Source organism: Lichenostomus cassidix, chromosome 2 (assembly GCF_008360975.1).
Source record: "Lichenostomus cassidix isolate B80296 chromosome 2, HeHo_3.0, whole genome shotgun sequence".
In the NCBI taxonomy this organism is placed as follows: Eukaryota; Metazoa; Chordata; class Aves; order Passeriformes; family Meliphagidae; genus Lichenostomus; species Lichenostomus cassidix.
Genome location: NC_139482.1, coordinates 63,680,264 through 63,701,013, shown reverse-complemented (window position 1 = coordinate 63,701,013; position 20,750 = coordinate 63,680,264). Strand labels below are relative to the sequence as shown.

The 20,750-nt window shown below is 41.4% G+C and overlaps 1 protein-coding gene across 1 annotated transcript in view; it reads left to right on the top strand.

The window, feature by feature from the left end:
- ATXN1 (ataxin 1) overlaps window positions 1-20,750 on the top strand; it is a 349,836-nt gene that overhangs the window by 10,032 nt on the left and 319,054 nt on the right. The window lies entirely within an intron of this gene.

The window sequence follows — 20,750 nt, the reverse complement described above, 5'->3', positions numbered from 1 at the left end:
AAGGTTCTCTCCCTCCAATATTTTTGTAAAATAATCTCAAACCTGGTTGTACTCATCTTTTATAGTGTTGTGAGGGGCATGAGTTTATTTCTTCATTGAAGCTAGTGCTAGGACTGAAACGTAGCATAAATTCATGCTTATTCTTGGTCAATTCCAAAAATTCAGATGTGAATTTACCTGTGTGTTAGTGAGCAAAATCCAGTGCTGCATGTTGTAATTTGCAATAAGTCTCAGTACTACACCTTTTCTACTGCGTCTATGTTTGATGCATTTAATCTGTCTATTCATAGGTAATCTGCTGGATTTGAGCCTTAGTGGAATAAATTGTTCTTAAGGAAGGTAGTACAGGCTGAGTTTTCTATTGCTGCTAAGGGAGAGCTAATAGTTGAACCAGTAGTGACAGATTTATGTTTTCACTTGCAGGCTACCTAGCAATGGGCCCTGCTTAAATGTAAAATATCACTTGGAAAAGCTGGCTTTGTTAGCAAAAAATGTGAGGTTCATTTTATAAGCTGTACTCATCTTAAGACTGAAAAAAGTGCCTTTTTCCTGTTGGGAGAATAGAAATTCTCTAGGGAGAAATAGCAAAGACTGAGTTTCTGTCAATAAAAGAGTCTGTGTAATTTAATCCCAGACAGCTTTTTAATACAATAGGAGAAAAAAGAGCAGACACTCGCCTGTCTTATGAAGGGGAAAAATACAAAAACCTGCCTGCAGTATGTTACCTAAATTTAGCCACAGAGGAGCCAATCTTCTTGGATACTCAAAAATCTGTCTGAAGGAAGTAAGTAAAGGCTACAGAGAAGCTCTATGGAGACCCTCTATCCCCATTTTCCAAAATGCTGGCAATAGGAAATGTGTTAGGTAGCACCAGTGGCCAGACTGTAAGGTGGGCCTTGCTTGTTTAGTCCTTCTTATCACAGTATATGAAATTTCTGTTTGATTTTTCAATAATGTAAGTGGCTGAGGTTAGAGATGTGTGAATAGGTTCACTCAAATGATAAAGCTACTCAGAATCATCCTGTTTGAGCTAGAATTGTTCCTGTGTTCAAGCAGTGGTGGGATCATGCTTTGGACAACACATATCCGTAAATGTGTTCAACTTCTTACAGATGTCCTGCAGACCTTCTCTTTTCTGACACCTGTACTCGAAAGGCTATCTAGAAGAGGCATCTGATCCTCAACACTGACACAAAAGAAAAAACTTGAATTCAGAAGCCAAAATAAACCTCAGGTTATCATTCAGAATGCGAAGAAAATGGACACTAGCCTCTCAGTCAAATATAATTTCTGTAATTTTAAAAAATCAATTTTGTAATTGTTTCTTAGTCTGAGATCAAATATGAATTGTAGATTTCTCAGAAGTGTTAATATTTGGGATTTCTGATGTCTTAAGGGTAATTTTAAGTCCTGACAGCAGCATTTCTTCTAGCTTCGTGGCCCCGAGAAACAAGTTTGTATTCCTTACTGGCATGCAACTTCCAGTGAGTTTTTCAAAGGGCATGTTATTAGTACTGTTATTTCCTTTGTCCACATTTGAAACAAGCCCAGAAATGAAACAAGTGGAAACTCTGCCAACTGCTGTTGTATTAACACCCCTAGAATGCAGTTCTCTGTTGCTTAACAACTTGCTTCTGAAGTCTGAGAGAATTATGCTTGGAGGCTTTGTGTGTGCAGAAGCTGCATCTCAGGGTGCTCCCAGCAGAATCGGAGCCATAGCAGGGGTCCTGTTCCTTGTGACATTTACCTTGTTCTCTCACAGGCTTCTCCAGTTCTAGCAGTGGTACTTTTGCTCTTGATTATCTCCTCCATCCTCAGCTCTTCAAGAATGAGGATTTTTGCCTCTCTATTTCCCCTAAGGACGATGATTTACTGATGAACTCATTGGTGAGCGGTGTGTCTTCAAAAGATGTAAACATTAAAACTTAACACTTGTGCAGCACTTGGCATTCAAACAAAGCTTCATGATGCTATTTCCAATGCCAGAGGTTTTGTTTAAGAGGCTGCGTACTCTGTATGTCCAGTGGATAAGGCCTGCCAGAGGCTCTCTTCCCTGCTTGAACTTTGCAGTAAACTTTTTTGTGGCTTGAAGGATGGTGCAGGCGCCTAGTCCAGTTACACCCAGAGGGGCATATTCAGGAAAGCATGGATGCTTATGTTGAAGACCTGTGAAGCCAATTTTTGAGCACATTCCCAAAAAGAGTCCATGCGACGTCTTTATAATTTGAATTCTTAAGGGCTCTGTGATCTGGTTGGAGAAAGCCAGGCTGGACTGGTATAGTACCAGCCTATTAACGAGCCATATTGTAAAGGTCACTATGTTCTTTTGTTAAATAAACCCAAACTTTTATGTGTTTATGTGTAAAAAAACTTTTATGAGTTTTGTTGTACCAGCATTGCTACATTTGAGTCTGATCATAAGCATTTCAACAATTATGTATCTATAAACAGCAGTTAGGACTAAAAACCAAATTATTTTGATAACTCTTCTGAGTAGCTGTTTAGTTTCCACATATTAGACATGAATAAACAACGAGAAACTTGAAGGCCAAGACCCATCAGGTTTTTCAGCCTGACAGTTCTACCATCTGCCCAATCTCTATTGGCAGAAGTGAGAGCTTTTGTATGAAAAATGCTTGGACCAAACCAAAATTGTGGATATTTGACATCTGCCAGTCTTCATAAGCAGAGTGAGTATGACAACGTTGTCTTATTTTTTAGTTGTAAAACAAAAATACAGACCATCTACCACTCTGTAGCTGACTCCATACTGCTCCTAAAATAAGCGAACCAGTTACCCAAAAAGCACTCGAGTTCAGCTGTCAGTCAGAACATGCAAATGTCAGAAGCCAGTATACAGCAAAACACCTCCTGGCAAAAAATAAAAGCAGGATGAGTGGGCAATGCTGACAAGTGATATGAATTTGTATTGGTTTTACTAATCCATTCAGCAGAAAAACGTAGTTGAAGTATCTTGGTATGGTATGGTATTTTTTAGTCTTGAAAAAGAAGATTGAAGCATGATTTCAAAACTTGCTGTTTAGAAATTTCCTGTGAAGTTATCCTCTAGCTAGTGGGAGGAAAAGGAGCTTAAAATTAACTGAAACCATTTCAGAGCAAGCAAATAATTTTGTTCAGTTTGAAATGAAATCCTTTCATTATGTCCTTCTGTGGCATTGAGAGTTAAGTTCTCTCTAAGGAATAGCAAACACCACTAATTACTCCTTTTGTGTTCAATATGAAATATTTTATTACACCTCTTGTTTATTATAAGGAGCAAACAACCACTGTAGATATTCCATTTAATGTTTTGTGAAATGTAAGCTGTTCACAACACTTGAAAAACACAAGAGTTAAACTTCGAAATTAGGGGGTTTAAATAAACCAAAAAATTGTGCTGCTTTTCTATTAGCAACTCTTACTGCAATGGTATCCTAAGATTATAGAAAAGTTTTTGGGTTTAAGTGCTCACTTGCACGTGAAAGAAAAAATTCTTTGCACACCTTTGCTTGTTGTCATAATGATTTCTGGAATTTTTATCTTGTTTTCCATCTTTCAGCTGGCTTTGCAACTTTGGTTGCAAATGTGAAGAAATAACAGGGTATTTACCTGCTGTCTCTACCTGCTGCTAGTCAGGGCATCGTAATGACTGTTGTAAAAGCTGCCTCATTGTAACACCAGACTGAGAGCCCTCCTGTGGGCAACCTCCCTTCCCAACGTACTGTAATCCCAGTTGGAGAGGGCTACCCCTGGGGACAAGGCTAAGTTTGTTCCCTTTGTCTGTTCCAGGCATTTACCAAGAAAAGTATCTATCCTGCTTCCTGTTCTGGTAGTGAGGGTTGAGTCATGCTGAAGAACATAATCATTAGCTTCTCTGCGCTGCTATTGCATGGTTTTAAACCAGTGCTAAGAGCTCAGTCTGTGTAGTGTCACAGCATGAACATTTCTGAGTATGGAAGTTGGCTGTAGCAATAGACCTTGAAGATTGTTTCCTCCTGTGTTTGTGGAGCTAGTATGAACTTCAGTTATTATTTACTTGTGCTTTGGGAATTGCCACTGATCTGAAAAGATGTAAATCTTCATGGTGCTTCCTTGGGGGAGATCTCCTCACTAGTATCATCTTCAAGTTTGGCTCCATCCCTTCAAGTGCCTGTTGGTCAAGCTGCCCCAGCCTATGTGGGTCTGTCTCTGTTCCATCAATGCTGTCATTTCTAGTCTCCAGCAAGATGAAGAAACAAATGAGAAAAGCTCCTTGGGCTTCTAAACTTCTAAATTTAACGGGCTATCTAGAGTAGTCCCATAGAATTGGGAGGTTCAGAGTGCAGTGGAAGATAGAGGCATTCCTGATATACTTATCCATGTTCTGTCACAGGTAGATGGTGAGTGAAGGTCTCTTGGACCATTTCAAAATTCATTTTTCATTTTCCATTTTCAAAACAAAGCAATAACTTTAAGCCTTAATATGTCCATAATCCAGTTGACTCTACTGTAGTATTGTTTCAGTACTTTAAGTGCCTTCTGTGTGCAGAACATTGGCTAGAAATTTAAAACTGCGTTTTAAATTAGCGTTTGGTAAGGTGTTAACCTGTGCACCTTGTAAATAGCTTTGAATCTTCAAACAATGCAGGATTGGAGCCTAGATGTACTCTTGTATCTTCTCTCTACGCTTGGGCTTGAGCCAGCTCAAGTCTGTAAGCTTCACAAAGTGGCTATACATATATATTTTGCATATATATAAGCCCCCTGCCTCAAAATAACTTTTTGTGGCAAAATCCACCTTGCTGCAGTGTTGTAATTCATCACTGGTGTGGGAGATAAGTGCCTGTAATTGTATCTTTAATGAGACAAGTGGGACAGACTGTGAAGAGCAACTTTTCAGGTGCTGTGAAATCAGATCATGCATGTGGCCAAATGGTGAGTCTGCTTCCCCTGTAGGAGAAGGACTGTATTAAGATAAGCAAGTGATAGTCGTTCCCTTTAAGAGCTCCCTGACAGAGCCAGAGCTATCCCTAACATCAGCAAAACCACGTCTCTCTGTGCACGGATCCTCCTAACACACTTGTGTGCTAAGGCATCTCCTAAGGTGCTTCAGAGTCTATGGGGAAGAAGTCACCACCTGGCTTTTGACTCCTTGGGTGTTCTGTAGCCTCTCGGAAGGCAGCTGTGTGACTGCAGCCTGAATAGAAACGTTGCAGCCCATGGTGAGATTGTGACCATCTGCTCCTTGCTGCAAGTCCAGGGAGTAGGAATGCCCTATTCTCTTCCTTGAGAGCTTGGTTGTTATCACCATGGAGTCTAACTGGTGCCAGGGCATGTTACTACAACAAATAACTCCACAGAAAGCTTTTTTCTTAGGTCCTGGCATACAGACATCCTTATCCTTGTCCAGACACCCCTCTCAGAAGGTGAGAGGGAGTATGTCTCATCTGTGGAGCTGGGATGCTGGTCTGGAGTACCAAATCTGTATAGGCCATTCAGGGTGTTAGGGAACTCAGGCTGTTGGATGAACGAGGTACTGTCATGTAAAATACACACATTTCAGTGTCTGGTTGAATTTATTAAGTATACTTCAACACCCTTAGCCATTGGAAAAGATCAGTTCTAAATCTGGAATTCCAGGCAGTAAGGCAAGCTTCTAAATGGGAGAAAATGTCAACAGGAGACAGGGACAGGCTGTGACTAGTGAAAGTGTTTTAAGCATGCTTTGAGATCATTGTACAATTTCTTGGTTACTGTTTGAGTCTGTTCATATCCTTAGAAGTAGATGTGTGTAGATTTAAAAATGAAAAAAACAGCCATAGTTTATGCTTTCAAGAGGTTGTTAAAAAAGATAGCAGAGAAATGTTAAGTCAGTGCTGTCAGTTGAAGATCATGTCTTGGGTCACTTGTGCTGACACCATCAGCTAGTTATAGTTAGAAGAAATAGGGTTTTTTCCCCTACAAATATTTACATGAAACAGACTCTTTGTATGAAGTAAGGTTTCAAAACGTTGAAGGGGAGCAAAAGCTCAAGTAATTGTTAATGATTAGGAATGTTTTTAATTTTTTTTTATCTTCCTGAGACCCTGGTAACAAATGAATGTCAATTTTTGACCTTACCCTGATTTGTAGTGGCAACATTTCTTTAAAACTTCTCAAATTTTTTGTGTGTATGAGGAAAGGAGATGTTTACGTGACAAATGTCTCTTTTAAATAATAAGGCCAGTGGACTTTCAGAATCAAATGAACCCCACTGCTGAGACAGCGTGACTCCAGCTGATCACTCTGGCCGGCTGGCTGCAGGGAGCCTTATGTGTTCCTCTTGTCTCTAGTCCAAGCCCTCAGCAGCTCTGGTTGGAAAGCTGAATAAACTCATTTGCATGGCAGGGAGCCTGAAGTGATCTTCCCTGACTCATTGTGCCTTGCTTGACTGTGGAAAGCACTGCCTTAAGGTTCCTGTAGGGCTTCCAGGTTCTCTCCAGTGAGTGGCTCTACCGAGCTTGGAGCACGTGTATGACTGTACCTCCCTGTGGTGGCATCCTGCTGCTGCAAGGCACTCTCAAATGTGCATCTGCTGTCTCTTGAGAAATAGCTGTCTTCCAAGACATCTTGTTCTTTTTTCATCCCTGATCAACAGGGACCTGACTTTTGTGTTCAGTCTGAATTCACCCAGAATGCAAGTCAAATAACCTTTTGGTGCATGGGTATTTTGTTGTTGCTGTTCTTTTTTCTCTTTAGTAGATGTTTGCAGGTTGCATGTGGAAATGCTGAAATGCGATTGATCCTTGATGTAGAGCAGAACAGGATGTACAGGTTGAGCTTCTTGTTTGCATTTCTCATAAAATGCTTACTGTGATGGTGCAGTTCTAAAGCTTGGTTTTAAGTAAATATAGGTGAAATTTTAATCCTTTTCAAAGAGGTGATTTTTATTTGTTCCTTCAAACACAGATTAGATGATAAAATGAAAATAATGTCACTTATCAAAGTAAGAAAATCGATTAAATGTAAATTCATAGGCTGTAGCATAATAAAAAACTAGGTAAGCTTTATGATTTATGCTTTACAAATTGATTATTGGCACATAAAAGACAAGACAAGTGATAGTCTGAAGAAATAAGAGTACATGGCATGTAACAAGTGGCGTGAAATTGGCCCTCATTAATATTTATGGCAAAGAACTTTCTCGGATCTCAACAGGATTTGTGCACTTAGAGCCTGAACTTTTAGTATTTGATGCACATGATCAAATTGACATGGTGAACAGTATGTTTTTGAACAATCAGAGCTACAGGCTTTCAAGAGCAAACTGCTCTCATGCTGATGCTGACTGACGATAGAAAAACCTTTCCCTCAGCTTTTAGCAGCTTTTCATTAATATGTAACATTAAAAATAAGCAAGTTTCAGTACAGTCAAGGCACCAGGATGTGTGGTATGTGAAAAAATAGAGGATTTTCATAAATACAAATTAAGATATTTCCATTTAAGAAAACCCATGGAATGGCGCCTATGTGAAGCACAACATGGAAACTGGAGAGAAAGAGGAGCTGTGAGAAGGCTAGTAATTGTGGGAAGGGGGAAAAAGTGCAGGTCTATCTATGCCTTGTCTTGTAAGAATGAAAACAAAAGCCAGTCACAGGGATGTGCATGCTGAGGAATAATCACTACAGAAAGCTGTTTCTACAATTGCTGGTGGTATGTGGAGGAAATTGTAATGCATGAATATTTTAAAATGAGGAGAGTTGTTTGCAAAGCTTCCAAATCTGAAGCTGTTTAATGGCTTGCAAGATGCTTGGGAAAACTGAATGGGAGGCAGGACATCTTGGTATCTGCAACCTTATCAGCTGTCTCTGACTTATGCACCTAAATTAGTGAGCTGCTGTAGAGAGGTGAGAAAAGCGTTATCCATGGAATGGCATCTCTGATACATAGCAAGACTTTACTGGTCCTGCTAAGTGAATGATTCCCATTTAGTATCACCACCTTGACATGTATGCAGATAAAAAGCATTCTCCTAAGGTTCGGAAGCTGACTGCAGTTAACAAAGCAAAGCTTGGCTGATTTGAAGGGGAAAGGCAAATTTCTGACATTTTTAGTCTGGCAAGAGTCTTGCTGATTTTGAACAGTAGAAGGCGAGGGTGGATTTTTCAGAGACTCTGAGTAGCCATATTTCTCTTTGGAAACAGGACTGAATAGTCAAGTGGCTAAAGAGTGCCAACTAGTGAGCACAGTCATTTGGAGGGGGGGAGTTTGAAGCCAAAAAGTCTGCAAGACTGCAGCCCATACTGTGCCTGAAGAGGGAAAAGGGTGCCCATTTTCCCTGTGCTCTGGTGACTCCCCCTGGGGTGCTGCTGCAGCCCTAAGGAGGAAGCTGTCTGCTGGAGACATGGGTGATGGAGTGGAGGGCAAAAATCTACCCCAGGAGAGGGGGCTGCAGCTGGCATTGAGTCTGGAGACTGGTGGGAGCAGTGGGCAAAAAATGAGCTGGCTTGGGGAATGGGCAGAAGGAAAGGATAGAGCGAAAGATGAGGAGGTGGGTTTGGATGCATAGGGTGACTGGAAACCAAAGGTGTTGGACATGGACCAAAACTAAGAATTTTTGCAACTGAAGTCAAAGTCTCCACAGACAGTACAAGAACTGCTGCACTTCAGTGACTGCTTAGCTAAATCCTAGTATGCTTTCACACACAGGCTCTATATGGTGTTTCTTTCCCTGTGGTTTTCTTCTTTTCTCAACTCAAAATTTTACCTGGGTGGTGGTAGATCGATTTGTGAGTGCTTCCATCTCTGTCTCATTCATATCATGTCAGGCTCTAGGTACTCCCAGATGGACTAAACAGCTTGCAGAGCTGACCTTTAATGCAGAGCCTGAATTTTGACATACAAATTAATATTTTTAAGACTGGGGTGATGGCTAAAATGGTGTCTGTAGTCTCAGGAGATCTGACTTCGTTGTGCTTTGCTAAACCAGATCCATGGCTGGCTCTCTTGTGTGTGTGTTGTATTTCACTGCTGTATGTGATCCAAATGCGGTACGTAATCTCTCCATGGTGACTGCACAGTATTTGTTTCTATTTAAGGAGAGAAAGAGGTCTGGGTTTTCTGCCAGAATTCCCACTCAGGTAATTACACTTCTGCCTGCAGAATTTCCCCGTAGCTTCAACTGTAGTAGTTGTTCTTTGCTCCTGCTACTAAAAAGTGTGAACACAGACCTGCTGCTGTGTTTTGGGAACACAGCAGTGGCTGCTTTGCTGAGGCAAGTGAAGTGACCCTGCTACGCATCCTTTATGCTAGACTTGCCCCTAGTAAAGACTGCTACATCCAGTCATGTCACTCTGCAGCTCTCATCTTTCTAAGCCTGACTTTGGCATAACAAGTTGGTCTTGATAGTGAGACAGCCAGCTGGAAGCCAATGAAAAGATGATTAAGAGCCAAGAGAAAGCCATATGGAGAGAGAGAGGGATTTCTCTTTACAGAGTTATAAGTAAAAGTGTTTATGTCTTTGGATCCCTCATCCCTCTAGTTGTTTTTTCCCATTATTTGCATCAGTTTTATGGGTGGGAAGTGGTTGCAGTTGATTAGCAAATTCTACCAAATCTCTTTAGCTAGAACAAATGTTGTAAACAGTAGATATTTCAGGCAGCTCTGTCAATACTAAAAACCAACGTGCCAACATTGTAATGGTAATAGCACATATGTCGTCATTATTATGCTAATGTTAACTACAATACTATATATGATACCACCATCATGTAAAAAGTATTGTCTTGCAAAATATGAGATATTGAATGAAGGACCTCTCGCCTCAAATTTACATGATGTAGAGATTTATTTTTTACTGAACTTATGACAGAAGAGCTAATAAAGTCCAGCTCAGTCTGGTAAACTTTTCTGGAGAGGCTTAATTATCTTTGAAGTCAAAGTAAACACAGACCTTGTTCACTCAGAGCCTTGTATAGGGATTTAAAGCAGAAGATGTCCAACATTAGTAAGTTAAGGCTCATCAAACATCATGTAGATAGTAAACAGAACCAAGACAATTGAACGAAATTATTGATTAATGGAATTCATTATTTCTCTTCACAGAATGTTCACATGCAGATTGTGTTCTCTTGAATGCAGATCTTACTCAGATTTACTAAATGAATGTTATGGTGAGTGTGTGGGTTTAAAGAGAAAATTTCTGTTAACTAATTCTGTATAGATCATATCCTCAAGATTCAATCTGTTTCACATATGTTATTGTTTTAGTTTCCATGACTGACTGAATGCTACTCAAGTGAATAGCACTGAAGCCCTGCTTGAATTGCTACTAGGAGTAGGAGTGCCTAAAGTGTTCGCTTTGGAGTTGCAAGTTTCTCATTAACTTGAAATAGTTTAAGGAAAGTCTGAAAGATAGGAAATGGGAATTTCTGCTGTTTTCCTTCCTGTCCAGCAAGTTAATTCTGCTAATTACTAGGTGCTGTACTACCTGGTTGAGAGCAGGGGATGTGTGGAGAGCAGTTCTCTTACGGTAGCGTTCAAGGCAGCTTTTGCACACACAGTGCTCTCTTGAACAAGGATTCAGGCTGGCTTTTCATTATTTTACTCGTAATATGGTGAAGTACTAATTGTGTGTGTGTAGGTAGGAGGCATTGGTATGTGGCTACAAGACAGTTTTGAAGGACTGATCTTCATGGTGTTCAGAACCTCTGTGTTGTGTCCCACCTTTCTGTCCAATTCTCTGCAGAGCATAGCTTGCCTGAGAGGTACAAGAGCTTTTTCTTTTCTATCCAACTACAAGAAACTTTTTAAAGCTGACGGGTGGTGCTTATCTGAAGTACACCTGCATCCCTCTTTATTTTTGACTCCTCCCAAGCCACAGCAAAAACTTCCTGCTCCTCTCTCAAGCTGATCTCTATGAAAGCTCCTCACGTCTATTTTAGATCCTTTTGTTCTCAGCCCAAATACATCAGCCTTTTTCATCCTGCTGAAATTGCCTATAAGTATGCCTTTGAGTATGTCTGCTGGTTCCAATGGAATCCTGTTTGAATTGGAGGATGTCACTGCCTTCTGAGAAACCTTGTGTTTCTGCCACTGAAGAGTCCTTGCAGATTTCATACCATGCAGGTTGGAAATAACTCATAGTGGCATCTGTTCTCCAAAAATATTCAGTTCAGATTAATTGGGTGGGGAATAGTTGAGAAGTCTTGCATCAGTTTGGGCTGGCTTGGCCTTTTCCCCAGGCCTTTTCAGACCCATACCATTTTACCTGGAACACTTGGTATCAGGTTTGAAATCAGATTCTAAGCCAATGAGTGAATTTGCAAAGGTACAGTGGAAATTGTCAGGCTTTTGCTCTTAAGCTGTTGAACTAAGATAAAATACACTTTTCTGAGGGAGTAAATGAACCTGGAGGTGCAAATCCCTGCACAGGGGCAAACCAAAGCCCTTTGAGAACAGGGAGCACTCTGAGAATCATAAAATGTTAAGGGTTGGAAGGGACCTTGAAAATCATCTATTTCCAATCCCCCTGCGATGGCAGGACATCTCACACTAGACCAGAATGCTTAAGGCTTTATCCAACCTGGCCTTGAACACTGCCAGGGTTGGGGCATCCACAACCTCCCTGGGCAACCTCTTCTAGGGTCTTACCCACCCTCATGATAAAGAATTTCTTCCTAATATCTAACTTAAATTTCCCCTATTTCAATTTGTATGCATTACTCCTTTTCCTACCAATACAGTCCCAGACAGAGAGTTCCTCTTTGGCTTCCCTGTAGACCCGCTTCAAATACTGGAGGGTTTCCATGAGCTATCCACACAACTTTTCTCTTCTCCTGGCTGAACATCTCCAACATTCTCAGCATGTCTTCATTGGGCAGTCCTCTTATCAACTTTGAGGACCTGCTCCAACAGTTCCATGTCCTCCTTTGTCGCTGTTGAGCCGCTAGCAGAGAAGGAAAGCCCCGATTCTCAGCGTGGCATAGAAAAAAGTACTTTATTGTTTGAATACAACATATATATAAAGTTTTCAAAGGTCACCCAGATTGGTCAGTCAGAAACCTCCCCCTAGGCTTGACTGGCCAGGCCTGCACTGTCCAAATCTCGAGACACTGTTTTTAATAACATCCAAACTTTATCTTTCTTTATAAAACACAAAAAGAATTCTCATGGGAAAGACCTGTGCTAGCCACACTTCTTATTCTGGGGACCACACAGCTGGATGCAGCATTCCAGGAGGGTTCTCACCAGAGAAGAGAGGCAGAATCCTCTCCCATGCCCTGCTGGTCATGGTGCTTTGGATGCAGCCCAGGATTCCACCAGATTTCTGGGCTGTGAGTGCACACTGCCAGCTCATGTTGAGTTTTTCATCAACCGTCACCCCCAAGTCTTTCTCTGCAGGGCTGCTCTCAATCACTTTTCTTCCCAACCTGCAGATGTTCCCACATGTGTGGTCAGACGGATATGTAACAAGAGGATCTCTTGGCAACATTTCTCCAATGTGGGGTACAAGCTACATGAGGTGCTCTGCAAATGGAGAAGGAAGTATGGATGTACAGATAGCTTCACCTTGAGATTCTGCTTATCACTGGGATAAGACTGTGGTTAGGGGCAAGTTATTTTAAAGGGAATTAAATTGGCCTGTGATCCCATGCACTTGTAGTAGCTGGAATGGACCAGGAATATTCTAGGCATCAGCCTTGCTCTGTTGTGAAGTGATGCTAGAGCTCCTTTTGTGGGACAGGACAGCTCTGCTCCTGGAAAAGTGCTGTCCCAGGAGAACACCACCTGGCTCTGAAGTGACCCAGGTTGGTGCACAGCCCCGAAGCCTGGGTGAGCTGGTGTCCCTGCTTGTCCTGATGGCAGTTTGGGCTTTGTGGAAGGTCTCAGGAGAAATTCCATTGTTTGGCATCTACATATCTGGCATGCAGTCAAGTCAGTTTCCCTTTGTAACTTTCCTACACTAGGGGGTGAAGGAGATTTGTGAAATTAATTAGACTCCAGATTTGAACTTTCCTCTTGGGTGTTGGAAACTGGCATTTTCCTTTCAGCTTATAAGCATATAGAGCTACACATTGGACTTGGGATGCTCCTGGAATGAGAAATGGAGTGACTGACATATCTATCTGCTTTCCAGGGACTGCCTTGTCAGAGTCTGTGATTCAGCTCTTTGCCTTATGGATTAACTGCAAGTATTCATGTACTTTTAAATTTCTTTTAAAACATTTTGCTGAGATGAAGTCTGTGCAGTTAATTAGAGCTCTGCCACTGTTCACAGAATGCTGGCTGTGCTGAGCAAAGCTCTTCAAACACCTTTTTCCTGAATTTGAACAGGCAAAGCACTGGGCTCTCACGCTTTCTTGGCAGCCAGAAGTGGTGAGGTAAGGAGCTACTTTTTCCTGGTGGCATTTCTGTGCTGCTGGGAGCCTGGCTGTGCAGTGAGGTGGAGCCAGCACTCTTCTTCTCCTGGGTCTGGTAGAAGTATGGGGCAGATAGTGGCTTATTGCTTGTCAAATGCAGCCTGTCGTTTCTGGAAGCAACACATCAGAGATGTCCTTTTGGCACAGTGGTCAAATACCATTTTAGCAGGTGTTTAATGCAAAATTGTCAGAGCTTCTAAGGAAGCTGTGCCACAGTTTTGCTTCTCTGCTCAACAGCAAATTCCTTCAGACTCCCAGACTCTTTTTATCTGTAACTGGTTCATAGTCCATATTCATATTTTAACCCTTTGGGATCACTTCCATCCTTTGATTCAGGGTGTCCTTTCCCTTTGCCAAGGAATACCCCTCCAGCTTCTGCCCTCTTCTAAGTGAGGTGCCTTCATGCTTTGCCTATCCTTGCCCAGAGCCAGTTCTGTTCAGAAATAGATTGATTCCATTTCTCTGTCTAAATGTGGAATGGTCCAGATTTGTATGCGAGAGCTGAGATCAAAAACTTGTTGTTTGCTTCTACTTAAACAAAATATGTTTTTTTAAAAAAATAATCTGAAGATGTTCCAAAATTTCTCCTGAAACATTTTTCACTTTCTTCTATTTCAAAAAAGATTAGCAGAAACATGAAACTGCTTTGGCAGTTGTGGAGATAAAATTTTAAAAACATGAGTTAAAACACAACTGCTCAAGCTTGGGGGGGTGGAGGCCGAAGAGTGTTTACTAGAAACATAGTTGCTGTGTAGATGGGACAGATTTTTGTTTGGGGAAATATTGCAAATCTATTCACTTTACATATGGACAAGTGGTGATATATCAGTGTGCTGTATATCGTGCGTGTACCCCGAGTACAGAAATGCCTTGTTCTCAGGAAGCTTCCATCTCTGGAGTGAAAGGCAGCAGCTATTTTTAGTAGTATGCTGCAGCATTGCACAGGAAAGCACAGGATGATGCTGTGTCCCCAGCTCACTTCATGGATGACTTTGCTAATTTATTAAGGGAGGACTGATGGTAAACCCATACCACCAGAGGAACACAGACATAGCTTCATGCTTTTTTGAAAAAAGTCAGCAAGGCTGTGCTGGGGAGCAGTCTAAAGCAAAACAACTACAATTATTTCATTGGAGAAGAGCTCATAAAGCTATGCCCTGTAACTGTAAAGGCTTGAAATTCCAGCTTTAGAAATAAGCATTACAATGCAAAGCCTGGGCTGTTTCTGTGAGGTGCCCAGAACAGGGGTCACTGAGGTGTAGAAGGTGGTTGGATGGAAAATGTCCCCTGTGTAAAAAGACAGCAAGTGACTTGCATCTTAGCTCCTGTTCAAACCCCTTTCCTGAAAATTTAACAGATTCTTAGACCAGGTACTGCCCTCTCTGTATGCATGAGATGTAAGCTGCATTCCTAAGCAGTAACAACAATCCCACACTTTTCTGACATGTGTGATCAATTGGAGATGAAATCCTAACATGAAACCTTACAATAAGAGGTTGCAGCGGTCTTAAACAGTCTTGTCAGATTGCTGGAGTTCCAAAGTCAGCATTTTGCTCAGGTGATGACACCAGGACCATCACATTTTACTCTTCTGTTGACAGCTGCTGTGCTGATTTCCCTCTGCAAATGGCTTTCAGTTTTGCAAGTGTAACTGGTGAAGAGCCATGTGAGTGCAACAGAACAGTTTGTTACTGCAGTAAATGGAAAAAGCAAAATGCAAATACACAGTAGAAATCCTGCCTCTTGTATTTCAGTTGCTCATTTTTTTAGAAAAATTGTGTGGCTGATGTTTGGTAGAATTTTTATACCTTTTCCTAGTGTCCATTTGTGTATTTCTTCACTCCAGACTAGCTTCATTATTGTAAAAAAGAAGTCAGCGTGCCCAAGAACCTGCTGTGGTTTAGAGTGATAACGTGGAATTTGGCGAGTTAGTTACTAAAGAACATTATTTCAGCAATTATCAGAGAATAGATATGTAAAATGTAAAACTGTTTAAACTTGGCAAGAACATCCAAGATCTGCATTTTCCTGATTAGAAGAAGTGCTAGTTATTGTAAAAGCAAAGCATAATTGCAGGTTACTCTGTTTACTTGTTTTTCTTCAAAACTGAAATATACACAGAAAAACATTTGAAAATTAAGGATTTCAATGCAGTTTGAAGACCTGTGAAGAACAAGCCTTTACGAATTTTTTATACAAGCCTTGCTGGGAACATTTTAGCAATTTGTACTGGTGCATTTATAACAATGCATAGTGGGAGTGGAAATCATGTTCTGTTGTGCAATTGTGAGCAAGGATTTTCAGTTGTATTCGCTTTACAGATACAAAAATAATTGAAAAGTCATTCAGTCATGTTTTGAGCTCTGGGACTTGCATTCTTGCAAAGGAATACGACAAAGGGATTTCAGACTGTTTGGGACTGTGATTTGGTTTTTATTACCTGTCACCATAGATCTTCACTGCTGTACATGGTTTAACATACCACCAACATAATGGTACTAATAATGTTTCTCTTCAGAGTAAATTAAGCAAATGTTCAGCCTTTAAATATCTGTGATAATTCCTCCTGTTGTTTACAAGGGACTCCCATCGTGGCCATTAGAGGAGAACATATGGCTTATTGATACAATGTCAGCTTCTCAAGGTATTTCACACTGTGCCTGTTCTAGAACTGACGGTTATCTGATATGCACTCTGGAAAAAATATCTTTAAATGCCAAAACCAATTCCCATGTGAGAGGCTCAAAGCCAGAAAGAAGTAAAAAGTGTCCTCTGGCCTTCCACCATCAATTACCTCCCTTATCCTCATGCTTTTCTTTTAAGATATATTGACTTATATTTAGCTTCCTCTGAAAGGAATTTCAAGCTTTTAATGCAGTTTGTCTTTTTATGCAAACCTTTACAACACAGTTTGCCCTTAGTTAGAGGCTGTCCATGCTGGGTGGTGAAAGAGTAAGCACTCTGTCCTTCATAAACTTTATGACAGCCTTTAAAATAATAGTGCTAGAATAAATTTCGAAGTGTGGCCTTATTAGTTTTCTTTAAGAGCTCTGACAGGTAAGAACTGGCAGGGTTTGCTGTAATCTTTTATAGCCTTATATTCTTGCATGCGGCCTTATATTCTGGTCATAAGCTGCCTGTGAAGACTACGTAAAAGAGCAGTATTTTTCCATTCCTTTTACAGGAGCAGGAAGCTCTGGCTGAAAGCAAGGTGAAGATGGAAGAGGGTGCAATTCAGATTTACCATGGCTAAATTCAGCAGAGCCTGTTTAAGGGATTTTTAAGTTTTTTGTTGGGTCATTCTGGATGTGTATGAATTTTTTGGTTTGTTTCTGTAATAGTTCCTGTCTCCAAATGCTCCACTTTGCTTACCTAAAGTGGAATCTTGCTTCTGAAGTCTCAGAAGTTATTGCAGTCTAGGCCTGGTCTGAATCTGAAATCCATATTGGCGTGCTTAATGGGAAATATCTCAGGGCTTAAATAACTAAGCTGCAAAGATCTTTCTTTTTGTTACTTACCATACTTAAACAAAAAAAAAAAAAAAGAAAAAAGAAAAAAGGGAGAGCAAGACATTGGTATGGTTGTGCCGTATTTTATTTACAGGGGTATTCTGATGTCAAAAGCTGCTGTTTCATGTGATGAGGGACCTCTGTTGTGTGGCTGAGTCAAACACTTAAAAGTAGATGTGCCTGTCAGGGGTGCAGGTATTCTGACACAGGTGATGCAAGCCAGATGAATCAGCAGCTTCAACTCCAGCTCAACCACAGAACTGCAATGAAGTGCCTGTGTGTCAACGACCAGTTTGTCATGGGGTGCAAGACATGCACAGCCTTGGCAGAAGGGCTGTGTTCTGTATCAGAGGGGCTGCAGCCCAGTGGTGTGGGGGTCACCTTACTTAGCCTTTTGGACCAAATGATCACCAAAATCAGCCCGCCTTAAGGCAGGATTTGGACCTTTTACTGAAGGAGGGGGGTTGTTTGTTGTTGTTGACAGTGGTTTGTTTGTTTTTTGGTGGTATGGTGTTTTGCTTGGCTGTGTTTTTAAATTAGTAAATGAAACCAGGTTGGCTTTGTGAACCTCTGTCCTGCCTTACAGTCAGGTCAACACACGTAGTCTGCACCAAGGAGAAACAGTGTTTTCCAGAAGCACTGGTTCTCCTATGATCCAATCAAACTCTACTTCTGTTGCCGAGTACTTGCAGGACAGCTTTGATGGTTGCTCCTGTAAAACCATCAGACTCAGCTGAGCTTAGCATAATGCAAACTTTTGTCTGCATTCCTGTTCCCTGACCCGAGTCTGCCCTGCAATGACTGTATCTAGTAGAAGAGTTTGGCTTGTCCTGTCTTCAGTAAATTCATCCTTGGAAAACTTCTGTAGTGCACTCCTACTGCTGAATCTCTAGTACAAAGCTGGGCAACTGATCACCAAAGAAACCTGTGAGAGAGGTAAACCTCGAGCCAAAGACAATCCCCTAAGTGTGGGGGTGGCCTTCCTCTCTTTGCCAGTCCTTGCTGTTCTTGACAAGCCTGCCAGTGGCAAGATATGAATTAAAAATGCTCACTTCTGGAAGGCCCCACTCACAGCCCTGCTGAGCAGCAGTTCAAAGACTGTTTTTATGCTTAGCATGTTTCACTCCTGCCTCTTCAGAGATCATGTTAATATTATCACCTCTCATCAAACATTAATCTGTACATCATTTGCCAATTGAAGCATGAGTAGGTTGCACAGATTTATTCAGCAAGCAGCAATTGCTGCCTAGACTCTGTGGTCTAGTTGTTAACAGCTGGATGTTTGGGTTGTGTTTTTTTAAGTGGAGAGCCTATTTATAGGCAGCAAAACACATGCACATCCTTGTCTGTGCTACTGCAGATCCTGGTTAATCTCCTCTGGTACAAAAGCCTAGTCTTCCAGCTAGCATATTGTATGCTAAAATCAGTGTGGGAGACTTTGAGATGTTGTTTTTTGTTGCATTTTTTCCTATTTCCATCACTATCTTGAAGCTGTGGAGCAGACTTGATAGCACAGGGACGGGCTGCTTGCCTGAACACTGGGGGCAAATTTTTCCCAGGGTACAGAGGAAGCAATCTGCAGTGGTGGTGTCTGACACAAAATGTCATTAAAAATATTCTTGTGGCAAAGGATCTGATTTTAAACAAGGTATTTAATGTGTGTTTTAATGTATTTAATTTTGTTTGCTTCCTGAAAATTAGATGGCAGGCAAGGTATCTGTGGTGACAGTAGCCTGGGAGCTGTGTCATTCCTTCTCAAGGGCTGGAGGAAAAGAGGGTGTTGGCTAACACCCAGCTGAGGAAAACCTATCTGTGTCTGCACACTTGACACCATCAGTGAGATGGAGAGTATGGCCTGGTGCCTCTCAGCACCCAGGAGTTTGTCTGTGGCACTCTGCTATTTAGAGGTGCTGCTTCCCTGAGTCATTCTTAACACTGTTTGTGCTGAAAATGAAACACTGTGATTCTAGCAGAGCACACAATGAACTGCTAATTACAAAACTGAAAACAAAGTTAAAGAGGAAAATGAGTACAGCATAATTTCACATCATGCCTCCCTACTATAAGCTTTTATAGCAGGGAGTGGGAAACTGGGTTTCTCCCTGCCACACACTTCTTTCAGAGTTCACACACCTCTGGGTTGCTTTTCTCTCAATTAGTTCAAGAAGGATTTCCCATGACCTTCCACATCATTCTACTGCTCTCATCTTCCTACAGTGCTCTCTCCCCAACTCATATTTGCTTGCTTCACATATAGGAAGTAATATTTTAATTCCATCATAGCAATTATTCTGTCTGGGTGAGGGAAAAAAATCAGCCAGCTGCTGTTCTGTATTGTGAAGAACACAGAACAACCAGGTTTGTCTGTCCCTTCCTTTTCTCCCAGTCCCTTGTCACATGAGAGTTTGGAAATAGTTTGAATAGGTGCCTGTGAAGCAGGAGAACAAAGAATTCTGCAGGGCACTGGAGTGAGCACAAGCACAGTCTGGACTCCAGTTGGAATGATTAGTGTGCACTCCAGTCTGCACACTTGCTTCTCACAGTGCGGTCCTTAAGTGAGCAGCCTAAGAGACACACATGAACTTTAAATTTTAAATGGTTTCAGTCATTTATCTGTTTATACCTCTCCTCAGGGGCTGGTTACTTTGGTAGGTACTACACATATCTGTCTGCATTTCATATTCAGACACACAGGCGTAAATACTGATGCACTAATCCAAATATATATAAGTAGCATGCATGACCATCACAAGGTTTTGTTTTAGGATCACAGTATGGCATCCCCTGAGCATCACCTCTGAGGAACACAGGAATGTACTGGCAGTGTATTCTACCCTGACAGGTAATCACTCTGAGCCAAGGATGCAAACAGATAGGCTCCAGTGCTTTCTGCAAGTCACTGTGCCAGCATGAAACAGATGATGGGGAAGAGCTGAACAGATACTTAACATCTCTGTGTATATCCTCCCCATTCTGTCACAAGAGTACCTCATATAAATAAATAAAAGGCATGCTGTTAAGTCATGCCAGTCAAAAAAACCCTGAAGACACACTCTGGCTGCCTGCCTGGTTGTGCTAGGTTTTGTAGGCTATGAAAGCATGTACTTGTGTCTGAGAAAGTATTTAACTGGTGATCCATGGACTTCTGGAGACCTAGGCGGATTTCTGAAAGAGATGCTAAATGTAAATAAGAGAAGACTCTTGAAATGGGACTTCAATCTATTCTGCAGGAATCAGCACCTCTGTTAAAAAATGCTGACGTCTTCAAGTTGTAAAAGGTGGACACCTGTTTTCTCATTTACTGAAAACTTCAGGAATGCTGTAGGGTCTCTGGCACTTGATGCCAAGAGAGGTCTGCCTCTTCTCTGTCACACTGACATTAGTGGGACTTTGGTTAGTAAATCTGCATTTCCCTCTGTCAGTTGGAGTAGACAGGGAGACTTGGGTTTGGTGGTTTTTGTGGGTGTGGGTGTGCTCCTTTCTCTCCATGTAGAGCCAGTAACAAGTCACAATTTCTTCAGTTAAGTGACTTCCTGTGGTTGGGATTTGGAAATCAATAGAACTTTTTGTATTGCTTTATTCTGCTGTCTTTGAATCTTTTAAGAAGTCGGTATCACTGAATCTCCTCTATAATAATTGGAGGGCAGATGTTCTGTGAGGTTTGTGCTTGTTTAAACAGTAAATTAAATTGCAGAGAAGCTGTACTTGCTCACAGCTATGGTGATGATGATGATGCTAGAATGGTACTGGTGAGCCCACGCCTGCAGCCCCACAGGAGTCCTTAATGGAAAACAAGGAGCTGTAACATCACTGAGCCTGTGTGAGGTGACCTTGGGCTGTGTGGGGGAAACCTTCTGCTGA